The sequence below is a fragment of the Chrysemys picta genome, chromosome 11 (genome assembly GCF_011386835.1).
Source record: "Chrysemys picta bellii isolate R12L10 chromosome 11, ASM1138683v2, whole genome shotgun sequence".
NCBI lineage: Eukaryota > Metazoa > Chordata > Testudines > Emydidae > Chrysemys > Chrysemys picta.
In genome coordinates this window covers 51,981,689-51,994,600 of record NC_088801.1, presented here as the reverse complement: position 1 = coordinate 51,994,600, position 12,912 = coordinate 51,981,689, and the positions used below count along the sequence as shown (strand labels likewise).

At 40.6% G+C, this 12,912-nt stretch overlaps 1 protein-coding gene across 9 annotated transcripts in view; it reads left to right on the top strand.

The window, feature by feature from the left end:
• The window catches only part of STAT4 (signal transducer and activator of transcription 4), a 68,343-nt gene that overhangs the window by 14,498 nt on the left and 40,933 nt on the right, over positions 1-12,912 (top strand). The window lies entirely within an intron of this gene.

Sequence of the window (12,912 nt, the reverse complement as noted above, 5' to 3'; positions counted from 1 at the left end):
TGGAAGCTGCGTCTCCGCTCCTCCCCCTCCCTCTCAGAAAGTCCTAAGCACCGCCTAGGACTTTGGGGGGAGGATGTGGCATGCTCTGGAGAGGAGGTGGAGTGGGGGTGGGAAATGGGGGGGCCTGGAGTGGAGCGGGGACAGGAAAAGGCGGGCCTGGAGCATTCCCGGCAAAATCCGAGCCTGTTCTCCGGGGAAGCTGCTGCTGCAAAGGTGCTTCCTAGCATCCTTGCCTGCAGCGGGCTGTGCCTGTGTGGGGTAAGCCGGGGCAGTTCCCAACCACCGTACAGTACAGTACTGTACAGTATACAGCAGTCCCCAATGCAGTGCCCGCGGGTGCCATGGCACCCGCCGGGGTGTCTAAGTGCGCCCGTGTACTGGTCGGCGGATGAGCATCCGCCGAAATGCCGCCGACAAGCAGCGTCATCCAGAGGCGTCGCCGCCGAAATGCCGCCCATGCCTCTGGATGACACTGCTTGTCGGCGGCATTTCGGCAGCGATGCCTATTGACATTGCCACTTGTTGGTGGCATTTCGGTGGATGCTCGTCCGCCACCACGGTCCTCCGTGGCTCGTCGTCTGGCACCTGCCAGACGAAAAAGGTTGGGGACCACCGGTATACAGTATAATGCCTTTTGTCTGCCCCCAAAAAATTTCCTTGGAACCTAACCCTCCGCATTTACATTAAATCTTATGGGACAATTGGATTAGTTTAACATTGTTTCACTTCATTTTTCAGGACATAACTACAATGTTAAGTGAGGAGTTACTGTATCATCTTCTACAAACATATCTCTACAGTTATGGTTCTGGCTGTGGAGGGAAGTTGGGTCTAATGGTTGCAGATATCTCAGCCAAACACATAGATTTGGCACATTCAGTCTGAAAGGCAGTGTGGCTATCAATGAGTATGCGTCTCCAATACTCGCAACAATTTTTATTCACAGTTCTTCCTGAAGTGTCTTTGTGCAACCTCTCAGTTGTCCAATCAGTAATATGTGGGAGATGCCTGCCTCCTAAGCTAGAGGTATGAGACCTTACTCAGTAATAAAAGTTGTGAAGTGCACTGAATTATTAAAACCAGTTAGTAGAAGAGCTGACACTATAAGTTATGGTCTCCTTCCAGTCCAGAACTCCTTCCCTGGCCAGAGCAATGCTGCTGCTGCTGCTGCTACATCCCATCTGGGCCTCAGGTTTTGAGTATGCTCAGTGCAGATGGCAGGAAAGTGGAGTGGGGGAACATGCTCAATTTAGCTGGATGGCCAGTGGGGCTTGAGCAGGCGCAGTGCAGATGGAACATTCAGAGATTTTAGCAGCAAACCTTTAACAAGCTCTGCTGAGAAAGTGTAAATGATTATTTTCAGATCTGATGGATTTTCATGGAAACAGCAAAAAACATCTGTGTACCTTTCGGACAGTTCGTCCTCCCCCCCCCCCCCCCCACCTTCAATCAAATTTCAAGTTCCTGCTCTAAACCACAAAGATATTAGACTTCAAAAAAATAGCTGAAAAAGTATTTCATTTATTATTTATTTCAAGTTAGATAATACTAAAAACAATTCCTATACAAGGATCTAGACACCCTAATCTTGTAACATTAGCAAAAACTACCAATTTTTATTAATTTAATTCTCAGAAATAGCCAATATAGCAGAAAGTATTAAAAAAAAATTAAAAAGCAGCTTGAAGCAGAGAGCAAGCATGGAAAACTTATGTTGGAATAATTAAAATCTGTCTGAATTATAAGCCACTGAAAACGGGGTGTGATAATGGAAAGTACTGGTCAACTTCAAAGTTGCTACCAGCTCCTTCTGTAATACATGTGTCTATCATTTACTCCTCTATCCACTACTTAGCTGAAATACCATTTCTAGGTATTAATCTGATATAAATTAGTCTGTAAATTGCTTGAGGATTTTTCTGCATGACTGGCACTATGTACGTCAAAGTTTTAGGCTAAAACACTGGATGTCGTTATTTATTTTGTTTTTGTTTTTTATTTCTGTATTCAGTAAATTAGATTCAAGAAAGTGAAAGCTATAGAGATGATGTTGGCCTGTCATTGCTATGATCTTGGGTGGACGCTATTACAGCAGGTTTACTTATGAAAGGTCTTATTTTCTGTACATCCATCCCATTCACATGAATAGGAGTTCTGTGAACAGATGAAGGGAAGAAAGGGAAAAAATAAAACTATGCAGCTACAGTACTTGTTCATGCTTAAAGAAATCAGATGCAGGGAAGCAAACCAGATTAGTCAGGAATACAGTTTTTGTTGTTGCTATGACAACAGTATGATGGTGAGGTGTTGAACCTAGAAGTAAGTAACCAGATAAAATGAGAAGACTGCAGGTAGGAGAAGAGTCTGCTATCATTTCTAAGAATTAGTTCCAAGATGAAACACAGCAGATGTAACCTTAGACCGTGACCAGCTATATTTTGTTTTTAAACATATTTTGAAATGGCTTAGCTAGGATTTTTATAAATGAGAATCAAAGACAAAATGAGTCACATTCCTTTTATCCTTCAACTTTAAACTGGCAACATATTTTCAAATATATTATTTCCCTTCCCCCTCATGTGTGGGTGAATTTGGTACACAAGAGAATGAACAGTGACTGACACATTACATGGTGGGTTTACGATATAAACAAATGAAGAATAGGCAGAAAAGCCCAGAGTCATTCCTACTTGTAACCTAAGCCAAACTTTACCTTCTGATATCGAGATACCTGGTCCTTAATTAGAACAGTTTGCTCTTGGTATTTAAAAACACAGGGTCATATTATGTCATTGATTTTTAAGCAAATCTTACCATTGAAATCACTGGAGGAACTCTGCTTAAGTCAGTGGCACGGTGTAACCCACAAAAAAGAGATATTTAGTGGGGAAATGAAGAACATGCAGTTATAATGTTACATCTCAAGAAGTTGAAGACAAATGGGAAAGAGCTCCTCCACCTATTTAGCATTCAAGCTTTGGGTTATTGTGTAGCAGTTCATACTGTTGGACAAAACCTGGATTTCTCTCCTAGTGCAAAACTCTGATGGAATTTAGAGGAAGTATATGCACCAGCCAGCTAGGGCAGGGTGGCGGGGGGGACAGGCAATGGGAGTTTTTCCTGAATAAGGATCTAAGTATGCAGGGCCTAACCCAAATGGCGACCAAGGTGAGGTGCATCTTTAACACCCACCCATTTGTTAAACTTTTAAATATTTTATTCTTTATTGCGTTTGTAGCCCATTTCATGACTTTGAGCCACAGTTTGCATGCATGATTTATCCCTGTCATATAAGACAATAAATTTGCATGCTATGATCTGGAAGCTGTATTTATTCATGCCATATATAAGCAAATAAAAATATCTTTTCCTCTATATTTATAGAAACTTTTTAATTTTAAGAACAATTGAAATGTACTAACATCAAGAAATTGAACTGTGCACCAACATTGGGTGGACCAGTATTAAATAGTGTTACAGTAGGTGATATTAGAATGTTAGAATGTTAACCCTAGTCCTTTAGTTCAACAGGTCGTTTTTCTCGCCTTTGCCCTTCTGAACTGAAGCACAGCATCAGAGAGATCAAAAGACTGGTCAATGGCATTTTCAAGTGCCATCGTTGATCAAAGATATCTTTTTAATGACCCTGAGCTTTGAAAAAAGCTATCCGCACATTAAGAAAAATGTCCGTCTGCTGTGCATCATGAATGAATTGGAAAACTTGGAGTGGAAAATGTGCTTCCCATCTTGCAAAATGTGATGGATGTTGTCCAATTCAACATATAGGTCTTTATCATTGATGTCCAAACATTCTCCAGGTGTCAGCATCCGGTGAAGGAGTGTTATCCTGTCTGCTGGCCGCTTACTGAGGTCATGCAGAAAACCCCAGGTCTTTTTGTGGTGCTTCATTTGTCCAAACCTTTCTTTGATGGACATTCAAGCAGTGTCAACAAATGAGCAAAAAAACTCCCTCTTGAATTTTTCTCCCAAGCTTCCCGTCACCTCATCTCTGCCCTCGTAACCAATGCCTTCTGTCTCTTCTTGCAATGAATATGAGTTTCCTTGAAGACAGGCTCAACTCCTGAGCTTTTTGCTATTTATTTGGCAGCAGTGAGGCATATTCAAATCCGTTGTCTCTGTAGGCCACAACGAAATCAAGGCAGCTTTTCATCAAAGTAGTAGCAGTCGCGATGTCCATCGACTGAGTTTGTTGTAATGCCTTGCTTACAATGTTTACTCGGAACAGGATATCGTGCCAAACCACAAATGAGACCAGAAATTTGAAGTCAGTGATCTGGTTTGCCAGGCTTTGTCCTCGTATCAGATTCCAGCCTCAGCTTTACTCAACTGCACCAGTTCCATCAAGATATCATAAACTTCAGTCACTTGGTACTTCACTGGCCTTATGCTGTCAATGCTGCTCTCCTAGTGAGTGTCACTTAGAGGCTTCATGGTCAGATTTGTAACATTGTTCATGAGGCTCTTACACCTGATAGTTGATGCGGAGAACAGGGTGTATATCCTTTGCAGTACTCCAAAGACAGATATTGAATCTAAAGAAGATGCTGCTGCATCTGACACAACCAGTTTGAGGGAATGGCAGCCATAAGGCACCAAGAAAGCTCTTGGATTCAGCACAAGGATCCTTGCCTGGACGCCACTGTTTCTTCCCTTCATATTTGCATCATTGTTGTAGCCTTGGCCACGGCAGACCTGAAGCTTTATTTTATTCTCATTCAAAACATTCATAAGCAGTTCTGTTAGGCCCTTTCCAGTAGAGTCATCCACAGACCGGAAACGGATAAAGTGTTCCATTACTTGGATACAACCATCTTTGTCATCAGCGTATCTTACTGTAAATGACAACTTTTCACTGTGACTAATATTAGGACTGCAGTCCATTATTACAGTGTAGTAATAAATATGTTATCAAGCACTTTCCTTGCCATAAAATCAATTTGTTTTTAACTAATTTGCTGCAGTAATGATCCACAGCTTCTTTATGAACTACTTGACTCACGCATAACATGGTCGAATTTCCCAAGAAGCTCTACCAAATTGAGGAAATTACCATTATGTTAAATGAACAACTTATCTGACAATCCCTGGAAAGCCAAATTATTCTTTGCAAGGAAGAAGGTAATCGAGGTATCAGATGCTCGAGAACGTTCCTCCAATGCTGGGTTTCTACATTAATAATGTGCTGGTTTTCTGCGTCTGTCCATTTATTCATCTTGAGCTGGCACTCGACCGCCATCCATTTGGAGTAGGCCATAAAATGGCTGGGTGACTTTTCATGTTACTTCAGAGCATCAGCTAAGTTATGCCAATAATTGTACCCAGAAAGCACAAGCAAGGATTTGGCATTCTTGTCAAATATTTTGCAACAAAACCAGAGCACTTTGTCAGTTGATTTTGAGAAAACTAGCCAATGCCGATTCAGTTTCTCACCATTCTCAAGCCCTTTTTCACAGTGTGACTTTGAGAAGTGTTGCTTCTGTTCACTTACTGGAAACGTCATATCCTTGATTTTGCTCGGCCCATTCAAAATTGTACAGTCAATATCAGCAGAGTTTAGGATCGCCAGCCATAAAGCAGGATCTGATGTATCGATTTGTGGTGTCAATTTTTCTTGCTGCTGTTTCTGCCATTGTGCAAGACTGATTCTTCGTTATCGTTTCTCTCCATTTCATGTAAACCAGATTTTTTTTTATCATTACTCTTCTTTTCATGTGAGCCACATTCTTTTTTTATCACCGCTCTCCATTATGCTTCCAGGAAAACTGGACAATTCTCCATCACTTTCCCTCACATTTCCATTCCTTATCATCAGGTAAATCTGCTAATTCCTTGGTAATAGGACTTCTATCATTTACAATTTGCTCCTCAATTTCTTCTGCACTAGGACGATTGTTACTGCCTAAAGCCCAATCTATGTTGTTCTGATTCAGATATTTTCCCATCAAATTTGCCCCTTGCTGCAAACTAGATTGCAATTGAGCTTTCTGCTTCCTATATTGAGCTCTTGAAGGCTTCTTTTATTTTCTATGGGGGAAAACAGACCGTATGAGGGAGAGCAAAAGTCTATGTTCCACAGTCTTAGAAAGTCATCAAACATTACAAGTGAAGCATGGCAAAAGAAGTAACAGTATTTCTTTTATATTGTTGCGTAGATAGGGGTTTGATAGATATCTCTGGCGTCTCATTAAATATGTCCTTTATTAGTCACTACTTACACTCTTCAAGTCTTAAAACACAAGTACACTTTTATTATTACATAATAAAACAAGATTCCCAATATCACAACTGGGCTCTCACTTTGTTTTTATATCTGACTGACTGGTGACTCCCCACCCTTTATATACCCGTGAAGGTATGGCTGACCACATTCTAGGAGTTTCAAGGAAAATGTACTTCCAGACTTTCTGAGAACGTTCCACGAGATTCTACAAAGGTCCAGAACGTTCTAGGAGGTTAATGAAAAATGAATTCACATACGGAATACCTGAAACATTTTACTTCAAACATTCTATTTTCCCTTTTGTCGCTAACAACAAAAACAGCACCCCGAGCCTGGCGTGCACCCCCCCCATCCCACCCAACAAGGCACCCCAGGTGATTGGCTTAATCTGTCCCTGTTTGTATTTGGCCTATTTACTTCACTGGAAGCTCTGCCTGAGTAAAATTGAGTAATTTCAGTATTTATCCTATTAATATACAGCAATCACATATATCAAAATGGACTTTTGGAGGCACGGCTTGTCATGTTGTAGATTCAGAGTTAGGAGACTGACTTAAGCAAAGTCAGGGAAGTGTTCTCCTCTTACCATCCATTTAGGACCAAACACTGGATACGGCATCAAGGGACTATCCTGAGAACACTTGACAAGTGTGGGAATTTTTATTCTTTTGGGACCAAATACCAAACTCCTCCTTGTTTTTCTGATCTTTGCAAAGATAAGCACTAGATAGAAGGAACCCTTGCACGCAGCTGGAACCCTGCTGAAGTCAGTGGGATTCCATACAGGTTTTGAAAAGCTTGTAGGGTGCAGGAGTCCATGCTAACGGATCTCAGTGCAGGATTGGGTCTCAGTTTTTATTCAGTCTTTGCTAGGAGTTTGTCCTGAAAAGGACTGAATAAAAACTGAGTGAGGAGAACAGGATGCATCCATTGTGTTTTGGCACAGACCTAGTTCTCACCATCACATTCAAAATCATTTTAATGGGTACTCTACTTATAAAGACTTACACAGTACAGCTAAACTACATGGAAATGTCTGTTGTTCTTTAGAACTGGTTGGAAAGCATCTTATACCCTATGAAATTTTTTGACAAAAACAAATAATTTTTTTGGTTTTCATCTTAACTTTTTGTGAAATTTTTTCAGGTTTTCACCTCACCTGAAAAATGTAGGCAGTCAGATAAAAAATGTTCAGTAAATTTTGAAAATTTTGCCTACTAGTCTTACTTAACTTACTTTTCAGTAGCAATAAATGAATAAATCAAAGTTTTTGCTGCTGAAACTGAAAAAAAAAAATTGGTGTCTAGGAAAATTTTATCAAAAACAGACATTTTTTTGTGGAAAATTCTGTTTTGATTAAATAGTAATTTTCCATTGAAAAAACTTTTGACAGAAAATTTCCAACCAACTCTGTTTTCTTTCCTTTTGTTCTTGTGGATGAAGCACACAATGAACTGAGTTTTATTTATATGCATCTCTCTATCTTAGGGTTTTATTTTGCTACCCATCACTGTAGTATCTGAGTACCTCCCATGCAAAATCAAGAATAGAGAAGACACTAGTGGACTTCATAAAGTCTCTAGCACTTTTCTCTTTTGGAGGACTCAAATCTCTCCAAGGGGTAGGCTTTTGTGTGTGTTGGTCAAGATTTTTTAATTTTGTTTTATATATTTATTTTTGGTTGGTAAGGGTTAGGGAAAGAAACAGGTGTCAGTGCTGCAAGTATCATTCTTATGGTGGAAAGACTTGATATAGAGTTGCTGCACTGTAACTTTCCTCCTCAACCACAACGCTGCGCTCTCACGGGTTTATGATGTGGGCTAAGTTAAACCTAAGTTTGGGCCAAATCCTGCCTTTCATTGCACAGTTGCACTAGAAGGAGAAAAGGGCTTAGGAAGCCTCTTCTCCACCCTCCAGTCCCCTTCAGCAGCTGGGAAGGAATCTAATTCGATGCTCTAGGAAAGGAGAATGGCTAATGCACCAACTGTGTAATCTTAGTCCCAAGGGAGCATGGACTCTCAAGGGAACATGGTCAAAACTCTTCTTCCCTGCCAAACTGATTAGTGCAGATTGTTCATCTGCAGTATATGCTAGGTCTCACATTTTTCCTTTGCAGCTGCCCATCTTGGGCCCAATCCTAGGAGGATGACTCTGGTAATGAGCAGCCAACATCCCACCTTTCGCCTCAAGTCTGGCAAGAGTGCTGGTTACATGTCTAGCCATTTGCTAATATGTTTGTTTTTAAGGATGTCCCATCTTTGTATGACTAAACTATTTCTTTTTAGACTTTGCTTTTTTTCCTGTGAATTGTTTTTGATCAGATAGTATCTGTGAGGGTGATGAATGCAATAATACGGGTGATCAGATTGAACCTTCTAGGTGCTACTATACTACAAATAATAAATAATAACAACTCTGCTTTACATGCACAGCAACAGTCATTTGACAATTTGTCACTGATATGTGACAATACCAGTCCCTCCCACCAACAATTACAGAGAGAGAGAGAGAGAGAGAGAGACTACATTTCTTATTTCAACATGGTTATACAAGTCACTTCCCTAGTAAGAAAAAATGTGTGACAGATATTTCCTAAAATTGTTTTGTTTCACTGCAACAAAGGAAAGTGACAAAAACAGCATATGCTGTGAAATAGGAGATTCCAATTGGCATTTAACAAATATTTCTAACAAACACCGTACTGAGAAGCAGCTGCAGAGGATGGAAACAATAGCCATTGAAGTGTGAGCTGCAGTTTCCTGTTAAAGATTATAACAGGGTGAGAATGGAACATATAAAGAAACACTCAGAACAGGATACAATGTTGTCTTTTAATGCCTGCTTCAGTGCCACATTGCCTCACTTGAAATATCACTCCTTTTATACAGTATATTTATTTTACTGCTCAGTGTTAAAATGTTACCTTTGATGCACAAGAGCAGAATTGGGTTTTTTTTAAATCTTTTCATGTAGATTTAGTGCTCATGAACAATACCAGATTAACAACCCAGCAGACTGAATTCCACTATTTATCCACAAGCCAGATGCTGGTCAAGACTCAGGTGAAAACTTTCCCTTACTGGCCCACCAATGTAACTCAATCCTGACATTGACATCAGAAGTGTGAATTAATACCAAGGGGGGCTCTTATCTCTGTAAAGTGAATGGAGGCCAAATAAGCCATTAGCTGCTAACAACTTTTGGTTACTAGTGACCTGGGCTAGATTTGAACCTGTGACCTAGGAAGGACAAGCTCTAGATCTCATTACCTAGTCCCCTTTGGGTCTACCATCATCCTTTCTCTGTCTCCTTCAATCTTCTGTGTCTTGGCCTGCAATGATGCATTAAATCCGAGTGGGTAAACAACAAATAATAGGAAAGATATATTTAATGTGTTTTGCTGTATAAGGCCGATTAACTGTTGGTTTGCATTACTGACATTCTGTTCCAGTAGGTAACCTACTTTAACCACCAGCACACCCCATTAAAAATCTTGGCCTGGAGAAGGCATAATCCCATGACTTTTGCATTATAGACCATTCTAGCCAACTGAGCTAGCCAGCCTGCCACCAGCCTGCCACCAGTACATTAGCGATGGTGGGAGATTTTATTTATTTATTTAATTGATTCCCCCTACCCACCCACCCACCCCCAAAATAAGGAACAACAGGAAAAAAAGGCAGAAGAACAAAAAGGTAATAAATTGGAAAAAGGAGGGGAAGGAAAGAAGGGAGGCAGAGAGGGGAAAAGGAGATAGAAACAAATGTCTGTTCCCTAGGAATTAATCAAAGGTTTCTTAAAAGTCACACAAAAGCATTTCAAGTTTATCTAAGGTCCCTGTTCTCTGAAATGTTACCCTGCTCATTTGCTGCCAGGTCAGCCCAGTTGCTGTGCTAAACTTCTGTCCCTCGAGGCAGTCCACTTTTCCATCTAAGCAGTCTGAGTCATTTAGCTAGAAGCACTGCTCTAGACAACCAAGCTTTCCATGAGAATTTCCAAGATGATGGGATATATCTCAAAACACGCTTCTGAGAATTAATTTTAAAGAAGGTAACCATCATCATATTAATCCTCCTGCATGCTTCTAGCCAAAAGGCTTGTATCCTGGGACAGTCCCAACCTACATGAGCCAGTGAGGCTCTGGGACACCCACATCATCAAAAGCAATCTGTTTTGGCAAGGCCCATGCACTGTAACCTATGCAGGGACCAGTGTGAATGAAACAATTTTCTGTTGGGTCAGCCTTAATCGTAGATCAGTAGTAGAGTTTTTGATGTTTTGAAAGGTGCTTCCCCCTTAGCTAGGGTTCAAGGATACACACAAATCTTTGTTCCACCAGAAGGAGGAAGTTGGACAGGGCAAGTGCTCTATGACTGGGGGGCCTATTTCCAGTCCGTTATCCAAACACACCTCCAGGTGGAGTTCATCTGGGTAGTATCCACTGACTCCCTAGATACCTTTGAGGAGCAGTGGGCGCTATCAGGGGATCTCTGCTCAGTGCCCCCCTCTGGATCCCTGATTTTTCAGTCTGACCTCATTTCCCTTCCTGTTTCTTTTATTTGTTGTCCCCAGTAATCAGCTGTAGCCTGGGCTTAGAAGTTCTTCCCCCTTAATTAAGGGGGCGGATCTTCAGTTATGGGCAGGGCTAGGCCGGCTTGTCCCAGTGCTTCAGACAGTACAAATCTTTGTTCCAGTCCCAGTGCAGGCAATCTAAATTAGGGAGGGTCTTTGGGGCTGGGAAATACTAACAGACTACAGCTGGATGGGTGAAACTGTGGAGCTTTCTGGTGGTGGGGAATTAAAGAGAATTGTTCTAATTCAGACAAGATGTAAGAGTGGAAATTGTGTTACTAGCATGAAAATGCATATTCTGTTGGCAGGCTAATTCCTAATTATTGCTTGTTTAACTCAACGCTAACATTTTGTGTACATTTTCACTGGTGTTTATAGGACTTACAAATGTAAATTGGCTCATAGATGGGAGAGAGAAACTCTTATAGTCTGTGCTCAGTCCTGATCTAGGGGCCTGACTGTGAAGTTCTGAAGCAAGTATCTTCTTGGGAGGTTGTTACTAATGCTCTAGTATAGAGTGACTGTAGAAGAAAAATAAATCAGTCAATCCTCTTCCTTTGCCACCATCTCACCCCCATCACAAGGAGACTACGAGTTTTACTAACCTTTGCTGTATAATACATTGTGAAAGCCTAGGTGTATGCTTCATTTTATACCTTAAATAGGCTTGCTCTTCAGCATCCTCGCATTGAATGACCCATAATAACCAAAGACTCCAATTGGGATCTGAGGCAGAAATTGGTCACACTCTCTCACACAGATTTTCAATAATCACAGAAGATTCTTTCAAAGTTAAATTAATTTATATAATCAGAATAGAATACACATCCTGGTTAACTTCAGTAACTGTGTGAAATTACAAAATAACTTGAAGTCAGTCTGACATGCAATTTACCAGAATGTGTTCTCTCTCACCAAATAGCATTGATCAACAAATATTACTGGTAAATTAGGGAAAACACTTTGGTATCACAAATGGAGTGGAAAGGAAAGTTCATCTGCTGCAAACTCCAGTGGGCCCCATATCTCTTCCCCTGTGTGGGGACGCTTAGTAGCAAATTCTGTACATTTCATTGCATTAAATTTTCTGGGTTTCCCTCCTCCCACAGCTCTGTGTTTCGCTATGTGAGACGGTGACCTGGGCTGCACTAATTAAACTCTGCTGTTTATCTGCCCACAAATTATTAAAGTTTAGTTCTGTGTGTCCTAAGGAATTTAACCAGATCCTGGAAATTACACAGTTTACAGTAGACAGACACTGATGAAGAGGGGAAATACAGAATTGTGTATGTACATTCTAGGACTTCCCCATATCATGAGAATTGCCTAAAAGAAGGAGGTTGCCTTTGAGTTCTCTTCTTTCATGCATCCTGAGGATGGGGGAGGGGAATCTAAAAATATAAGTCTAAAATAAGTACAGTAAATAGTTACTGACACAGGTACTTCCTCTTTGACCTAGATAAAACAGAAACACAATGGCCATCTGAATGTCCTTTTAATAATAATACACCAAACTTGAAAAGTTGCCTTTAGAGAATTCTCAAGCACTTTATAAACAAAGAATCATAACACAGTACAGTAAGTATTATCATGCCTACTTAATGGATGGGTAAACAGAGGCAGACCGAATTGGGAAAGAATCCTGCGCCCTTTGAAGAGTTTGCTATCCTTTTAAAGGTGGAATGAAAAAGAATGCAAAGGAAAACAAGGGTGAGTTGTGCTTTGTGTTCTTCTTTATGGGGCATAAAGAAGGCCTGGAGTTTTTTTTCTAAAAATAAAATTTAAAAACAAACAAACAGAGTTTTTTTCCTGCCTTTAAAAAAAAAACATTTGGAAATTGAAGATCTGTATAGCTTGGAAGACTGTCTGGCAGTGACTGGAGATCTAGTTAAGCGAGGACATTACAAGAGTCAGAAGAGTGAAAAATGAGCAATTGGGAAGGGAAAGGATTTTTGTCAAACTGTTTAAACACCCTTTCTTTTAAACCCCTCTTTAACTTCAATAAATACTTAACAGCTTGGGGAATGAAATCTTTTGTAAAAGATTCAGCAACAACGCCCCTCCAACCAATATCTTCTGAGCCATCCAGTAGGCCCTCT